A 15,809-nucleotide genomic window follows, 5' to 3' on the forward strand; every position below is an offset into this window, starting at 1 on the left:
TTCGTGTGTGCAAGTTTTGTAATCTCCTGTGATACGTTGAGATCGGCAGCTTGAGAATCAAATCTTCTGCAAATGATTCCGGTGGTATCAATATACACCACACGCAGGGGCCTCCATATTAATATAGTACTAGTATGCAGATTGCACAAGGGATCACCTCACATGCCACATTATGTACTCCTGTTCCACTGCACAGAGACGAAGCAGCATCCACCAGGTCAACTCTTAACAGCCATCCATTCAAAAATAACCAGCTGAAGCAGCATCCATCCATCAGCGGCGCTGGTGCAGAGGAACTTGGCCACGAGGGCGGCGCATCAGCGGTGGAGAAGCCGAGGCCGGGCCTTGAGTGCCTGGGCTCAGGTGAGGCCGCAGGTTCGGAGGAGGTAGTCATCGAAGGAGGCGGTATGGTGATGGGAGAAGAGAAGAGGCAGGCCATGATGCAGCTTCGGAGGCGGAGTATTATTTCTAGTAGCAGCAACGGCACCGCCTCATACCTCTGCTGCACTTCTCGCCGGAACCAGCCAGCCGCCGTCGCCCCGTCGCACAGCTGCCACTCCACACCATGCTGTGAGAGGAGACATACCAGCAACAGCTCGATGGTGAGTTGCGGCGCGCTGGGGCAGACACACTTGTGCCCTCCAAGATCATCAGAGCCACTTGATAGAAATGGGACTGGGCCTCATGGGCCAATAGGGATACACCAAATACAGTTTCAACTATCTTTGTGGCTCTGTAGGAACTCGCAGCCCGTTATGCCAGCCGCAACATAAAAGACATCGAAGCATATCCATTGATGAAATACAAACGCAAAGCAAAGCAAAGCTGCTTCCCATCGATGAAATACATTGAAGCATATCCAAAAATGAAACCAACACAAAGGCAGTTCTTTACATTGCCTAATCTTGAACCTCAATCATAAAGCCAATGCATTCAGCATAAACATGCTAAACGACTCGACCATGACACTGTCAGCAAAACACATATGCTCAGCTTGTATCGCAGGCAGAGGTTGCAGATAGCGGGGAAATCTTCAGGGTTTGATTACTGGAGCGCGGAAATCTTCAGGGATTTACTATCTTCAGCTTCACCAATTCCAAAGAGCAGCAGCAGTCCACCATGTATTGCACAGAATTTCTGGTACCAATACATAGCAAAAGAAATCCAGACAGTACCGTCTTTAATTCCTATTCCAAACAGATGGATCCCTCTGAGGTAGCATAGAGTATCATTATTTTCAAAAAGCTGATTTATCTTTTATCTCTTGGAAAGCTGCAGATGAAAATTGGCAGTCTCTTCTAAATATTTCCGTTCGATGTGTATGACCAGTACTCGTTGACCAGGTTGCGGAAGAGAGATCCTTCAGTTTCCATGAGCTTTATAGGTTTGTCATACTCCACTACTCTCCCTGGAAGTGTTCATATATACCTCATTAGTATGGGAAAGATCCACAATAAATATTTGGTTCCAAGTATTTTTTTTTTAGAAAAGGAGGATGACCCCCGGCCTCTGCATCTGGGTGATGCATACGGCCACTTTATTAATTATTCTCACAAGACCTTACAAAGTATTTGGTTCCAAGTATAATTCAAATATTTCATATTGATTGGTTCTGCTCAATAAGACAACGAGTCCTATAAGCAGGTCACTATATTTCTTATAAGTTGCCGGTAAGAGAAACATACCATCGCTCATTGCAAGTACCATATCGCAGTCCATAACTGTTGGTATACGATGTGCAACTGTAATAACAGTACAATATTTGAATTCTGTCCGGATTGTTTTCTGAAGGACAGCATCTGTTGCATTGTCTAGAGGCTGTGGCTTCATCCAGAACTAAGATGCGACATCTTCTCAGAAGTGCACGTCCCAGACAGAAGAGCTGCCTTTGGCCCATACTCCAGTTTGACCCGTCTTCCACAACTATTAAGACAAGATCTTGATCAGTACTATGAATGAAATAGTTCCAAACATCATGCTAGCAAAAAGATGAGAGCCATTAAGGGTCCGATTCATGGTTGGAGATTAATCCATTGGTGGGTTCGAAGTACTTGGGTCTGCACCCTCCTCTATTGGCGGGGAATACGCCTAGGACTAATAACAGTTTGACATATTTAGTGGCACATGTACTGTCACAGCTATTCAATTTCTGAAATGATTAGAGCAGAGTTTCTGTTTGCGCAAGTTATTAGTATCCAAAATGAACTCCAGAAAAGAAACTATAGATGTAAGTGAAGTTTCCTACCATGTGAATCCAATCCTTGTTCCTTCTCCTGGACAGCTTCAAGAAGTTGACATTTGTCAAGAACCTGCAGCATAATAATAGATGAAGCAACCACTTTAGTATATTAATTTTGAGAAAGGGGGCTCAGTTGTTCAACCAATGTGTTTTGAGTCCTCAACTCGAATTTGGGTGCTTACTATAAACAAAAGTCTGAACTGATGGAGAAGGTTGGGTAATTCAAATATACTTCAACACTTATTTCTTTGATCAACAAAAATTTATCTAGTTCTTCCAATTAACTTTATTGTGAGAAATGCAACTTGTCTTTTGAGATTCCTCTAATTCACTTTATTCGGCCCATTTTGATAATGTGCTGAACTTTCTAAAATCTTAGGTATATATCAAAGTAACTGAGCTGAACTACCACAGTACTACGAGGACCACCTCATGATTATTAAACAATAAACATACATCAGGTTCTTTCAGTGTGATACCTTTTCATCATTATCTTATCTGATCATTGGGCAAGAGAGAAAAAGAAACATAGACGTGCACATCTTACCTCCCATATTTGTTGATCTGAGAATTGCCCAAGAGGATCTAGATTGTATCTTACTGTACCCTGAAAAAGTGTTGGATCTTGTGGAATGATACCCAAATGCGAACGCAGATCATGCAAGCCTATTGTACTGATGTCCACGGAGTCTATAATTATTTTCCCTTCGGCGGGTTCAACAAGACGAAACAATGCACCAATTAATGTTGTCTTGCCACTTCCTGTTCGACCAACTATACCAATCTTATTTCCAGCTTCAAACCTGCAAGTGATTCCATGTAGCACAAGGGAAGCATCTTTCCTATACCTGATCTGTCAGATGAAAATCAATTGCATACATCTGTTAGAAGTGTTAATAGAATACTTTTTTTACCTTGCAAGGTGCACGTGCAAATATTTATATCTGTTACCTGCAAATCCCTAATATCCACATTGCCATGTTGGGGCCAATCTGATAACGGTCGATTTTCTTCAACAACTTCTGCTGCTTCACTTTGTATGTCCATGTACTGGTTCACCCGTTCCACCGAGATTATTTGATTCGCAAGGTTGCATTGCATTTCAATAGAGACAACAAACGAAAAATTTAGGGAAAGACCATAGGACAATGCCATTCCCACAAAACCTGTGCAGGTATGAAAACAAGGAATTAATTCTACTATTTGTAATTAATATTCATAAACTGTACATCTGTGAAGTATCAAATACTTTATTTAGTTAACTTAGGCACATGAGCATTAGAATTTAATCTGAAGTCACTGAAAAGGTAGCAACATTTACATGTGAGCAAATACTTTTTGCAAATCAGATGCAAGCAACGCTGACTACTCAACTTTCTCCAAATATCTGAAGCACCATGGTGTTCATACAATTGCTTACCAGGGCTAAAGGTTCCTTGAGGAAGGAGGGCCATGACGAAGGCAGAAAAAGAAAGAACTGCGGTGCTCAGTATCTCAAGACGTTGAATCAACCATTCAGTTGCTGCAAAATTACAGCACAAAACATGAATTGGTGAATGAAATTGAATAGCCATAGACATGAAGCTTAGGGAAACTCCAAGGCGGATCACCTAATGGACATTATCAAATGTCCACGGACACGTCCACACGTGCCCGCAAACAGACCATCCATCCAACCGTAGTCAGCAAACCCGGACAATGGGCTATGGCTGGGCCAGGTAGTAGACAGAGAGGAAAAAGAGATGAGTGCACATGGGCTGTGGGGAGATGTGGACCAACTAACAGTGGGTCAGGCAGACGTCCGGACTCCTCCAAAACTCCCCAGTTTGAGGAAATTCGGACGTCCGGACCAGTCCGCGGATATTTGGTGACTAGCGATGGATGGCTAAAATTGTCCAGAGCATTCATGTCCGGGCATTAGGTGATCCGCGTTGGAGTTGCCCTTAGCCACAAAGAAAGAAAGTCATACCAATTACCTGCAACCAAATTGCCAAAACTATCAATACAAACAGAACTTGCCATGTAATAACAACCAATACCCCTAGATTGCTAAATGCACTTAAGCTTGCACCAAGACAAAACGCAAAGGAAAATGGAACATCAAGGTCAACGATACTCAAATCTAAAGAGACCTGCAGTAGAAGAAAAAGGGAACGAGTTAATCTATCATGAGAAAAATCCTTGGGTGTAACACGTAACTGAAATATATTGTATTTACCATCCGATTAAAAATTCTTACCCGGCTAAGAACCCTTCCAAGAGGAGTAGAATCAAAAAAGGACATTGGTGCACGGAACAATGAATTGAGCAACTGGATAAATAAGGATCTTGATGTCTGGATCCCAAGAACAACAACTACAAAAGATCTTGATAGCAAGAAGAACATTGTGCAAACTCCGATGATAATGTACACAGAAATTAACTTCAGCGTACTGACATGAGGATTTTGGACATTAGCAGCCATCCACGAATTCTGTAATATTTGCCCAGCTACAAACATTGTGTAGGAAATCATACACAAAGAGAAATACAGGAGACCTTTGTTCTGGCGCAGGTAAAGCATATAAGGCTTAACACCTGCATCCCCTGTTTCTCTTTCCTCTTTCTTGATCAGTTGATCTGCCGGTGATAGCCTCACAGACTCTGTATATCTACTTCGATGAATATCATGTTTCTCCTTTATTGATACTTCCTCAGGTCTTGGAGTGGGTATATTGTTATTAAGATCCGAAACACCAATAGTATCTTTATGGGCATTTACAAGGTCTTTAAATTCTTCACAATCTGCCAACAGATCTTGATACGGTGCAGACCGAATAACCTCTCCTTCTGACATTAACTGCCAAGAATCATCAGTAGATTTAGATGACCTCAACAAATAAATAAAGATAATTACACATAAATATAGATCATAGAGGCACGTATATCAGCATATGGTGACTTCATCAAAGTGGAGAGAGGTACCAAAATGGAGTCAAATACGGGTAAAAAATCCACTTGGTGCGTCACCAAAAGTACGGTCTTGTCTGATAGAGCAGTCATGACATATTCCTGTTACAAAGAGCTTTGTCAAACAGTTCATAATCAAATAGAAATACAATCTGCATCTGCTGATATGATCCTTACATTGAAAAGACTTGTGGCTGTATGGGCATCAACAGCACTGAAAGGGTCATCAAGAAGATAGATGTCTGCATTTTGGTATAGTGCACGAGCAAGCTGGACGCGCTGCTTCTGACCACCACTAAGATTTATGCCTCTCTCCCCAATTTGGGTACAATCTCCATATGGCAACATTTCAAGGTCCTTCACCAACGAGCACCAAACGATTGTGTTGTGGTATCTTTCCCCGTCCATCGGTGATCCAAAGAGAATATTTTCTTGCACAGTTCCTGATTGGATCCATGCATTCTGAGAAACATATGCCATTTTCCCGCAGACTTGGATCTGGAAAGTTTATGCAAAGATCATGAATTTGATATAAGGCTGTTATGAAAAAATGAATTGATTAACATACTTCATGTTGGCAAATATAGTCAAGCATGATTTTCATAAATTTCGAACCGAACATGATGCTTGTCAACAGGATATGTTTCTTTGCGAACATGGCATCTATTTCATTAACATATGAAGTTAGTAAAAAATCATACCATGCCTTCAGTTTTGGGGACCTCTCCGAGTACAGCAGCCAAAAGTGTCGACTTTCCCGATCCTACCTCTCCACAAATTGCAATCTTTTCTCCACCTTTGACTATCAGATTTATATTATTTAGAGTATGTTTTGATGAGCTGTCATCCCAAGAGAAGCTACACGAATTCATCGCTATAGGGTAATCAATGCCAACATAATATTTCTTCCTAACTTGCCCGTTTAGCTCAGGTGCATCAAGAAACTTTGATATCCGAGTGAACGCAACCTTAGATTGTATCACGGCTGCAATAACTTCTGGTACTAACATTATTGGGTCTTGCACAAGATGTAGAGTTGCCACAAAGGTGAAGACATTGCTAGCATCAAGAGGGATTTTCAAAAGATAGCATGTCAGAAAGGTCGCTGCCGAAACCAGAACAGGTGAAGACCAGAAAATGAAACTGTTGTATGCCCTCCTAAGCTGGAATGCTGACAACCACTTGTACTCAACCTTTCTCAACCCCTCGATGACCTTCTTGAAGTGAGATTCCCATGCATAAAGTTTTAAGACCTTCATATGAACTAATGACTCAGACATGGCCTTCAATCTCACATCTTGTGCTTCCATAAGTTTACTCTTAGATTTGTGTTGCAGCCTGGCCAATGGAATGTTGGACAGTACGGTCATAACAATGACAACCAAAGATGAAATCATTGCAGCACCAACCACGTCATATAGAATTGCCAGGGAAATGCAAAGCTGAACACTTGTCGTCCATGTTTGATGGAACCAGTATGGGGATTCCCCAATCCGATACGCATCGACGATCACATAGTTCATAATATTTCCTGAAGAGTGCTTCATTTTTGCTGCATTTGATAGCTTCTATTGTTCCTTATAAATAACTGCCGACAGGAATGACCTCACCCGCAATCCTATTCTCCGAGTGCGGAAATACCACTGTCTCTGTGACAATGACTCGCAACATTTGCAGATGAACATTAACCCAGCAAGCACACATCCTTCGTATTTAAAGGTCCCTTTCCCAAGTGACACATTGATGAATTCCTTAAGAATTATTAGGCCTGTTGATACGGCAAGAACCTTGAGCAAAGCAAAGAAACCCGAGACCAAGATAGCACGCTTGTGACAAGAAACAATAGTCCATAAGAATGATGGTGTGGCATGTGATGGCGACTGCTTCTTGCCATTCAGCTCCTCCATGAACATCAAGTACTAGTAGCGTGCTCGATCTGTGCCGCCTAGAAGTGGCATGTCTTTGTCTTCAAGGGGTTTCTTGTAGCCCACCTTTATTAGAGGATTCAACCACCAAAATGACATCTTGCTGAAAAACCCAGCTTTAGCAAAGGGAGTCACTTGACTCTGAGAATCAGCTACCTCTTCGTCTGAAAAAAAATTAGCTTTAGCAAAGGTAGCAGAAGTGATGTTCTTTTCTACTGCGGCACAAGGGGCTGCCGGCGACGGTGGGGGCACGCGGCACTGTTCCATGTTTATGCCTTTATGTTCTCTTATTACGGAGGCAGCGTTATTTGGATTACCTCTAACCATGGATCAAATTATCCTTACAAAAATAAAATCAAAATAGAAATACCTAAAGATGAGTTGCCCAGAATAACCCTATAATCAACGGTGGATATCATCTAATACTTCTAGCATATATAACTAGTAAATTGCACAGTAAAAGTCGTCAAAAAATATTTAGCTTTAGCAAAGGTAGGAGAAGTGATGCGGCTAGCTATGAAGCAGGAGGAAGTTGAGAGAGGACTTACTTGTGAGGGAATCCATCTGCGCGTGCAACCTCTATTGCTTCCAAATGGATCAACTCCTGTCGTATCACTGCGCTAATCATGCATTAACGTGAAACTAGTTAGGACAAAGAACATATACTCTATCTTTATGAAGAAGCAGACAAAGAACAGATACTACAAATACTGGAACTGGAGCAACATCAGAGAGTCCAAACCCCAGGAAATTATCCAGAAATTTGAATGTTTGCTCCGAACACAATGATCATCAACTACCTTGTTAAGCCATGGGAGAAGAAGCGCAACTGCAAGAACTTTTTTTTTTTGCCTAGAAAAGATCGACAGTGCTGGCCTCTCTAGGCTGCTGCTAGCTGGTGAGTAGTAGCGCCCTCCTCCTCCTCATCCAAGGTCCGTCAACGACCCATCCAAGATCTTTTTCTTACTATAAGAACAGCAATGTTAACGTGCCATATTTTCCGGAATCTCAGTCGTATGCTGAGAATCAGATCTTATTTAACCGATTCTGGATTTCCGGTGGTAGCCACCAGCCTTATATTAATATACACCAAGTGGCTCCATATTTTTTATATAGACTAGAGAGGACTAGCAAGATGTTGCTTACTGAATTTAGTTGTCTTCTAGCAGTTATGCAAACGCTCACTAGTAGACTTGTTAATTGCGACTTGCGAGTCTTGAATATACTTGCAAATGGAATCCCTCCAGTGCCACATTTTGTAGATCAGAAGGATTTTTGCCCTGTTCCATTTCGTAGAAGCCGAGCAACATCCAAGTCCACTCTTACATGCCTTTGACAGGCAACTATCACATCTATCAAAGCAAAACCAGCTAAAGAAGCACCCTTCAACTTCGAAGAAATAGAAAATCCTACAGCCGAGGTGACACACAGCAAGCAGAGATAAATGTGAGCATAACAATGCCGCGCCTCGCTGCCGTGATCACCGGCGTCCCCGGCCACAGCTGGAGTGTGGTTTCTTCGTTCCTTCATCGTCACCTGAGCTGCGAAGCCTCCACTATCTTTGCTCACATACGGAGCAGGAACTTGTCCAGGATCTGCGGTCGGTGATACATCACCTGTAAACCAGACCATGATAATCGAGCAAAAAAAAAGTCATTACGCAATTTCTAGGTAGCCCACAACATATCAGCAGTAGTCATATTCAAAGCAGCATTCTTGGTACTACTGGGCCAAAATCTAGCCACCTATTCAAAATTAGCAAATTCAGAGCATTGACAATTTCTTTCCACACCACCTACTCCACATGACAACAAACGAATAGTGGTTGGCAGGTCTCTTTCTCACAACACAACAAGCAAGATTTGTCATGAATTTGCTGTTTTTTGTATCAGGGTAGTCAGGAGTTGTTATGGGATAAAAGCCACAGCAATACATGTATCCTATAGGTTCGAATCAGCCGGGGAGAAAAACTGACATAACTCCCCCAAATTTAATAACCACACAAAGGGAGGAAGCATTGTACACGCCAGAACTGTGCATCTTCCGAAACGTCGGATCTGGTTCAGTTGTCAGGGTTTAAGCCGCTGGCATTCATTAACACAATCCAACACGGAATTGCATCACTAGAGACAGAAATTTGCCACTTATGGGGTGGACAACAGGACTAAGGTCATGGAGCGACTTACATAGCTCAGCATAAAGCAACAAAGTGGACTAAAATTTTCAGATTTACAAAGTTGATCTTCGATTCCACGAGTTTGCTGCCAATATATACATGTACAGTTTTGTGGATGGATACAGTTTCATGCGATCTCCACTGATTAATTTCTGATGATTTAGGACAGATGCAAATGATAAGACAGATCTATTTGTTGATCATGCTTCAGCCTCAGATAGGTCAGATTTTCACAATTAGAAGTTTCCCAGCAAAGTTAAACTATATAATTTAACACAGGGAAAGAATCAAAAGGTAAACATAGACCCAACAGAAGGCGAGACGCGGGGCTGCCATGCAACGCGGCGAGCACGACGAGATGCCGATGATGCCGTGTGATACGGCGAGGCCGTGAGAAGTGGCGAGACGCGACGAAGTTGGAGTGCAACGGGCTACGATCATGTTGAGCCGGTCGTGTGCATGCTAGTTGGGCTGGGTCCGTGGTCGTTGGTGTGGCTGCGTAAAGACTGAACTTGGCCGTGCAATTAGCTAGGAGCAGTTAGCTGCATGGGTGTCATTAGCCTAGTCGTTAGGATCCTGATCCTGGAGATATTCCTGGACAAGGATAAGATTGTGGGTTAGTGGGACTAATGGCCGAGTGTGGCGGCTGGGCTATGGGTGAGAAAAACCCTTGTGTATATATGATGCATTGAGTGAATGAGAAAGGAGGCCGAGAGGGCTGGGCAAAAACAATGTAGCATATGTGTTTCACCAAGGAGAGAGCCACTAGCAAAGCCGTTGTGTCTTCTTCCTTGGTGCAGTGTGTGTGCGTGTGTGTTCTGGTCATGTGAGTTTATGAGAGTGTTCTTGTGAGAAGAAGATAAAAACCACAAGCGAGTTGTGAGAGGAGGAAGAAGAAGCGGCGCTGCGAGGAGGCAGTGCCAACAGCGAAGCTATAGCGGGCTATTTGTGAAGGTGATCATTTAGCGGCACCCTGCTGAAAAGGCTATAGCGGAGCTTTATTTTTTTAGAAAAGGAGGATCACCCCCGGCCTCTGCATCTGATCGATGCATGCAGCCATTTTATTAATTATTCTCAGAGACCTTACAAAGCATTACATCAGTACAAGCCTGGAACCACCATCCTGGCGACACCTGTCGCTACTCCTATCCCCTTGATGCAGGGGTGCCGAATGTCCGAGCCTAATACCAAACAGACATTGCACCAAAACCTAACATCTAAAGCCGGATGCCCCATCCCAGCCACATACCGGGAATGGGTACTATAGTCGGCTATTTAAAACTATGCTAAAAACTGACGTAGGATGGAACAAAGAAGACGTACGATGAAACGAAAATGGAACATGCTGTTAAAATTCGGGTTGAAAACAGACCATATACTGATACTAATATCTGTATATTCAATCTCTACTCAGTTGATAGCCTGGGTGAGGCAAAAGCTTATAAATCGGTGGAAAACGTTGTCAATGTGGGACTAAAAGCATCCAGTACAGTTGAGTTTGTCTTACCAGCGACCAGAGCCGGCCGGCGCACCCTCCCGCGGCTGCTGCACTCTTCTCCGGAGTGGGGAGGGATGGAGATGCACGAACCCTGTGCTCCTCCGCCTCGTCCTCCATTGCTCACCGACCCCAAGCTGCCCGTACACTGTGCGCGGAGTGGCGCGACTTAAGAGAATATAAATCCTCGCGTCGGTGATTCGCAAGGTCCAAGCGTGACTGTAGCATTCTTACAATCGGCACTGTTGTGCGTCTCCCAGTAGGACTTAAGAGAGGTTTATGGTAAATGAATCTTCAGTATGTCCATTACTCTTACATCGTAGTAATATAAATAGTCGGTTCTTAACGTCAAAAGCAAGCTGCTTTCCATTTGAGAAATACATTGAAGCATATCCAACTGAAACCAATGGCATCTCTTTACATAGCACAGTCTGAAACCTCATTTAAAGTCAATGCAGTCAGCATAAACTTACCAAGCTACTGTAAAATGTAAATAATGCAGAAGTGAATGTGTTAGCCAATTTACAAAACCTCGACCATAACACTGTCAGCAAACACAGGCAGAGTGCAAAACTCAAGTCCCTCCGGTTTAGCCTTCTAGTATATCTGATTACTTGAGCAAGGAAATCTTCAGGGATTTACTCTGTCCAACTTCGCCAATTCTGAAAGGGCAGCGGCAGTCCACAATGTATTGCACAGAATTTCTGGTAACGATACATAGCAAAAGAAAATTTCTTCGGATTCCAAATTGTTGAATTCCACTTGAGGTAGCATAGATTACTACTGTATATCTTCAAGCATACCATTTTTTTCTTTCTAATAAAAGCTGATTCATCTTTTATCTCTTGGAAAGGTGAAGCAAGTAAACAATCAACATTGACAGTATCGTCTAAATATTTCCGTTCGATGTGGACCAATACTCCTTGACCAACTCACAAAAGAGAGATCCTTCAGTTTCCATGAGCTTTGTAGGTTTGTCAAACTCCACTACTTTCCCTGTAAGTGTTCATACATAGTCCATTAGTATGGGAAAGATCCACAATACATTTGGCTTCACGCATAATTCATATAATCCATATTAATTGGTTCAGTTCAATAAATGATGAGTTCTATAAACAGGTCCGGTAAGAGAGATACCATCGCTCATTGCAAGTACCATATCGCAGTCCATAACTTTTGGTATACGGTGGGCCACTGTAATAACAGTGCAATATTTGAATTCTGTCCGGATCATTTTCTGAAGGACAGCATCAGTTGCATTGTCTATAGAGGCCGTAGCTTCACCAAGAACTAAGATGCGGCATCTTCTCAAAAGTGTGCGTCCCAGACAGAAGAGCTGCCTTTGGCCCATACTCCAGTTCGACCCGTCTTCCACAACTATTGTGGCAAAATCCTGATCAGTACTATGAATGAGATAGTTCCAACGCCATGCTAGCAAAACGATACAACTTCGAGTCTCCCAAAAGACACAAATTGACATGATTTTATCTTTGAAGAGTCGCATTCATGGTTGGATCTGAATCCGTTGGTCAATTCGAAGTACTTGGATCTCCACCTCCTCTACTGCTGAAGAATAAACCTAGGACTACTAAAGGTTTGGCGTATTTAGTGGTACATATATTTTCACATATGTTTGAATTTCTGAAATGAATCGATCTGAGTTTCTGTTTGCCCAGTTTATTAGATCAAAAAATGAAATACAGAAACCAAAGCATAGATGAAGCTAAGTTCCCTACCATGTGAATCCAATCCCTGTTCCTTCTCCTGGACAACTTCAAGAAGTTGACATTTATCAAGAACCTGCAGCATAATAACAAATGGAGCAACCACTTTAGTGATTCCTAGAAAAGTAGATATGCCATAATATAAGAAAGTGGGGCCTAAACCAAAGTAGAAGTGTGGCTGTACACTCCTACAAGGTCAACACCCATGTTTGAGTTCTCAACTCAACTTTGGGTGCCTATTTATTTGACCAATGAAAAGTTGTCTAGTTCCCCTAGGCAATCTAGTTTTTTTATGAGGCAACTTGTCATTTGAGATTCCCCTAATTCAAATTATTCCGTCCGAATTAAATTCATTTGCCCCATTTTGGTATGTGCTGAACTTTTTGAAATCTTTAGGTATATATCAAAGTAACTGAGCTGAATTGCCACGGTATTAAAGAGGGAGGCCTCGTAATTAAGCATTGCATCAGGATCTTTACTGAAAAAGGCTTTCGCCCCGCTTTATAAATAAAGCAAACCGCCACAGAGCACACATACAAGGACTAGTCCACAACACACACACCCAAGTCTCACAAAAGGAAGTACAATAGGTTCTGCTGAGGGCACAACTCAAAGATAAAAGAGAGGCCGGAGAACACGGCCGGCCCCTAATCCTGCTCCGGAGGTGGCGGAGGGAGCGGCGGCGACAATCGGACAACATCGAGCGAAGGTTGGTGATGAAGGCGGAGATGGCGTCCCGGTCCTGGGGGAGGCTAAGCGGCCGCCAAAGCTGCAAGTAACTAGGCAGTTTGAAGGGAGCGTCATTAGCCAGTCGAAGTGGAATGCACTGGATCACAAGTCTATTGCGGATCGTCCAGAGGGTCCATGCGAGGGCCCCAATATCCAGCCACCTAATGTGGCGAGAAGGCATGGGGGATTTCTGGAGTTCGGCGAATAGGTCGGGGAAGTTGGTGTGACACCAATTACCACCAACCACCTCTCTAAAGCAGCTCCAAACAAATTGAGTGGACACACAAGATAAGAAGATGTGATTCGAATCTTCGGGGATACCCCAGAGCAGGCAAAGGCTAGTACCAGGCCATTGCGCTTGTGAACCTCCACCCCAGACAGGGTCCGCCCGTGAATCCACTACCACATGAAGATCTGAATGTTCAGCGGCAGGCGGATGGACCACACCGCCGTAAGGAGAGGGGAGTGGAGGGGGGCATTGGCCTGGTAGAGGGACTTGGTGGAGAATTGGCCCGATGGCTCAAGGCGCCACCTAACCAGATCCGGGCCAGCGTCCACCACCGGCTCGTGAAGGGCGACACAGTCCGCCAACTCATGCCAGGCGGCAGAGTCCGGAGGCCCAAATGGCCTCCGGAATGCGAGGCGCCCTAAGTCAATAAGGGCCCTCTCTACAGAGATCCAAGGATCAACGGCGATGGAGAAGAGGTCAGGGAAGCGCGCGGCGAAGGGGGTGTCTCCCGCCCACTGGTCGAACCAGAACAGGGTCACAGCCCCAGATCCAACCAAAATGGAGGTCCCAATGCGGAGGACCGGGAGTAGTTGGATGACCGACTGCCAAAACTAGGAGCCGCCAGATCTCTGACAGAAGGCTAGGGGTTGCCCATGCAGGTATTTGTTCCGGATGATGTCTAACCAGAGGCCGCCTTGCCCTTGAGAAATGCACCACAACCAGCGGGATAAGAGGGCGATATTCATGCGCTTAGAGCACATGATCCTGAGGCCTCCTTGTTCCCGAGGCTTGCAGATGTCTGGCCAGCTAACCATATGTATTTCTGCTTATTGTTATCGCCTGCCCAGCAGAAACGAGACTGGACTTTGGCGATCTCATGATGCAGAGTCTCGTGAAGGCTATAGAAGCTCATGAGGAACAAGAGGAGGCTGGATAGGGAGGAGTTGATGAGAATCGCCCTTGCCGCCTTCGACAGCCACCTACCAAGGCTCTATGCGCGTTTGCAGCTTGGCCACGGTCGGACGCAAGTGAGCGACGGTTAGCCGAGAGTCACTAATGGGCGTTCTCAAGTATGTCGTGGGGAAGGAGCCCAAGCGGCAGTTAAGCCGGTTGGCAATGTCCAGGCATTCCGCCGGAGACTAGCCCATCACCATCACATCACTCTTGTCAAAGTTGATCTTGAGGCCAGACATTTCTTGGAAGCAGAGGAGGAGGAATTTAAGATTAGAGATGTCCGCCTCCGAGCCTTCTACCATGATGATGGTGTCTTCGGCGTACTGGAGAAGGGAGATCCCGGAGCCGCCGGCCAGGTGGGGGGTGATCCCACGAATATGGCCCGCCGCCTTAGCCTTGTCCAAGATAGTGGCGAGCGCGTCCACCACCATGTTGAACAATAATGGGGAGAAGGGGTCGCCTTGTCTAACCCCACAAGGGGTGGGAAAGTAGGGGCCGATCTCCCCATTGATGCTCACGGCGGTGCGACCGCAGGACACCATCTGCATCACTCGGGTGATCCAACGGTCGTCGAAGCCCTTCCGGAGCAAAACTTCCCGAAGGAAGGGCCAGCTGATAGTGTCATACGCCTTATGGAAATCGATCTTCAGGAAGACCACCCTGAGGTGTTTAGACCGGACCTTATGGAGGACTTCATGAAGGACTAGCACCCCATCCAGGATATACCGCCCTTGAATGAAGGCGGACTGGTTGGGGTGGGTAATGTGATCCGCAAGCAGGTGAAGGAAATATGCCCTAGAGGCAATAATAAAGTTATTATTTATTTCCTTATATCATGATAAAAGTTTATTATTCATGCTAGAATTGTATTAACCGAAAACATAATACATGTGTGAATACATAGACAAACAGAGTGTCACTAGTATGCCTCTACTTGACTAGCTCGTTAATCAAAGATGGTTATGTTTCCTAACCATGGACAAAGAGTTGTCATTTGATTAAACGGGATCACATCATTAGTTGAATGATCTGATTGACATGACCCATTCCATTAGCTTAGCACCCGATCGTTTAGTATGTTGCTATTGCTTTCTTCATGACTTATACATGTTCCTATGACTATGAGATTATGTAACTCCCGTGTGCCGGAGGAACACTTTGTGTGCTACCAAACGTCACAACGTAACTGGGTGATTATAAAGGTGCTCTACAGGTGTCTCCAAAGGTACATGTTGGGTTGACGTATTTCGAGATTAGGATTTGTCACTCCGATCGTCGGAGAGGTATCTCTGGGCCCTCTCGGTAATGCACATCACTTAAGCCTTGCAAGCAATGCAACTAATGAGTTAGTTGCGAGATGATGTATTACGGAACGAGTAAAGAGACTTG

The 15,809-nt window shown here is 44.2% G+C and overlaps 2 pseudogenes; both read right to left on the reverse strand.

The window, feature by feature from the left end:
* Window positions 1-1,287: 1,287 nt before the first annotated feature.
* On the reverse strand, window positions 1,288-10,904 carry LOC125518397 (ABC transporter C family member 10-like; annotated as a pseudogene).
* Window positions 10,905-11,673: 769 nt separating this feature from the next.
* Window positions 11,674-15,809, reverse strand: part of LOC125518398 (ABC transporter C family member 10-like) — a 62,379-nt pseudogene continuing 58,243 nt past the window's right edge.

Source organism: Triticum urartu, chromosome 7A (genome assembly GCF_056163025.1).
Source record: "Triticum urartu cultivar PI428250 chromosome 7A, HENAU_Tu73, whole genome shotgun sequence".
NCBI classification, from domain to species: domain Eukaryota; kingdom Viridiplantae; phylum Streptophyta; class Magnoliopsida; order Poales; family Poaceae; genus Triticum; species Triticum urartu.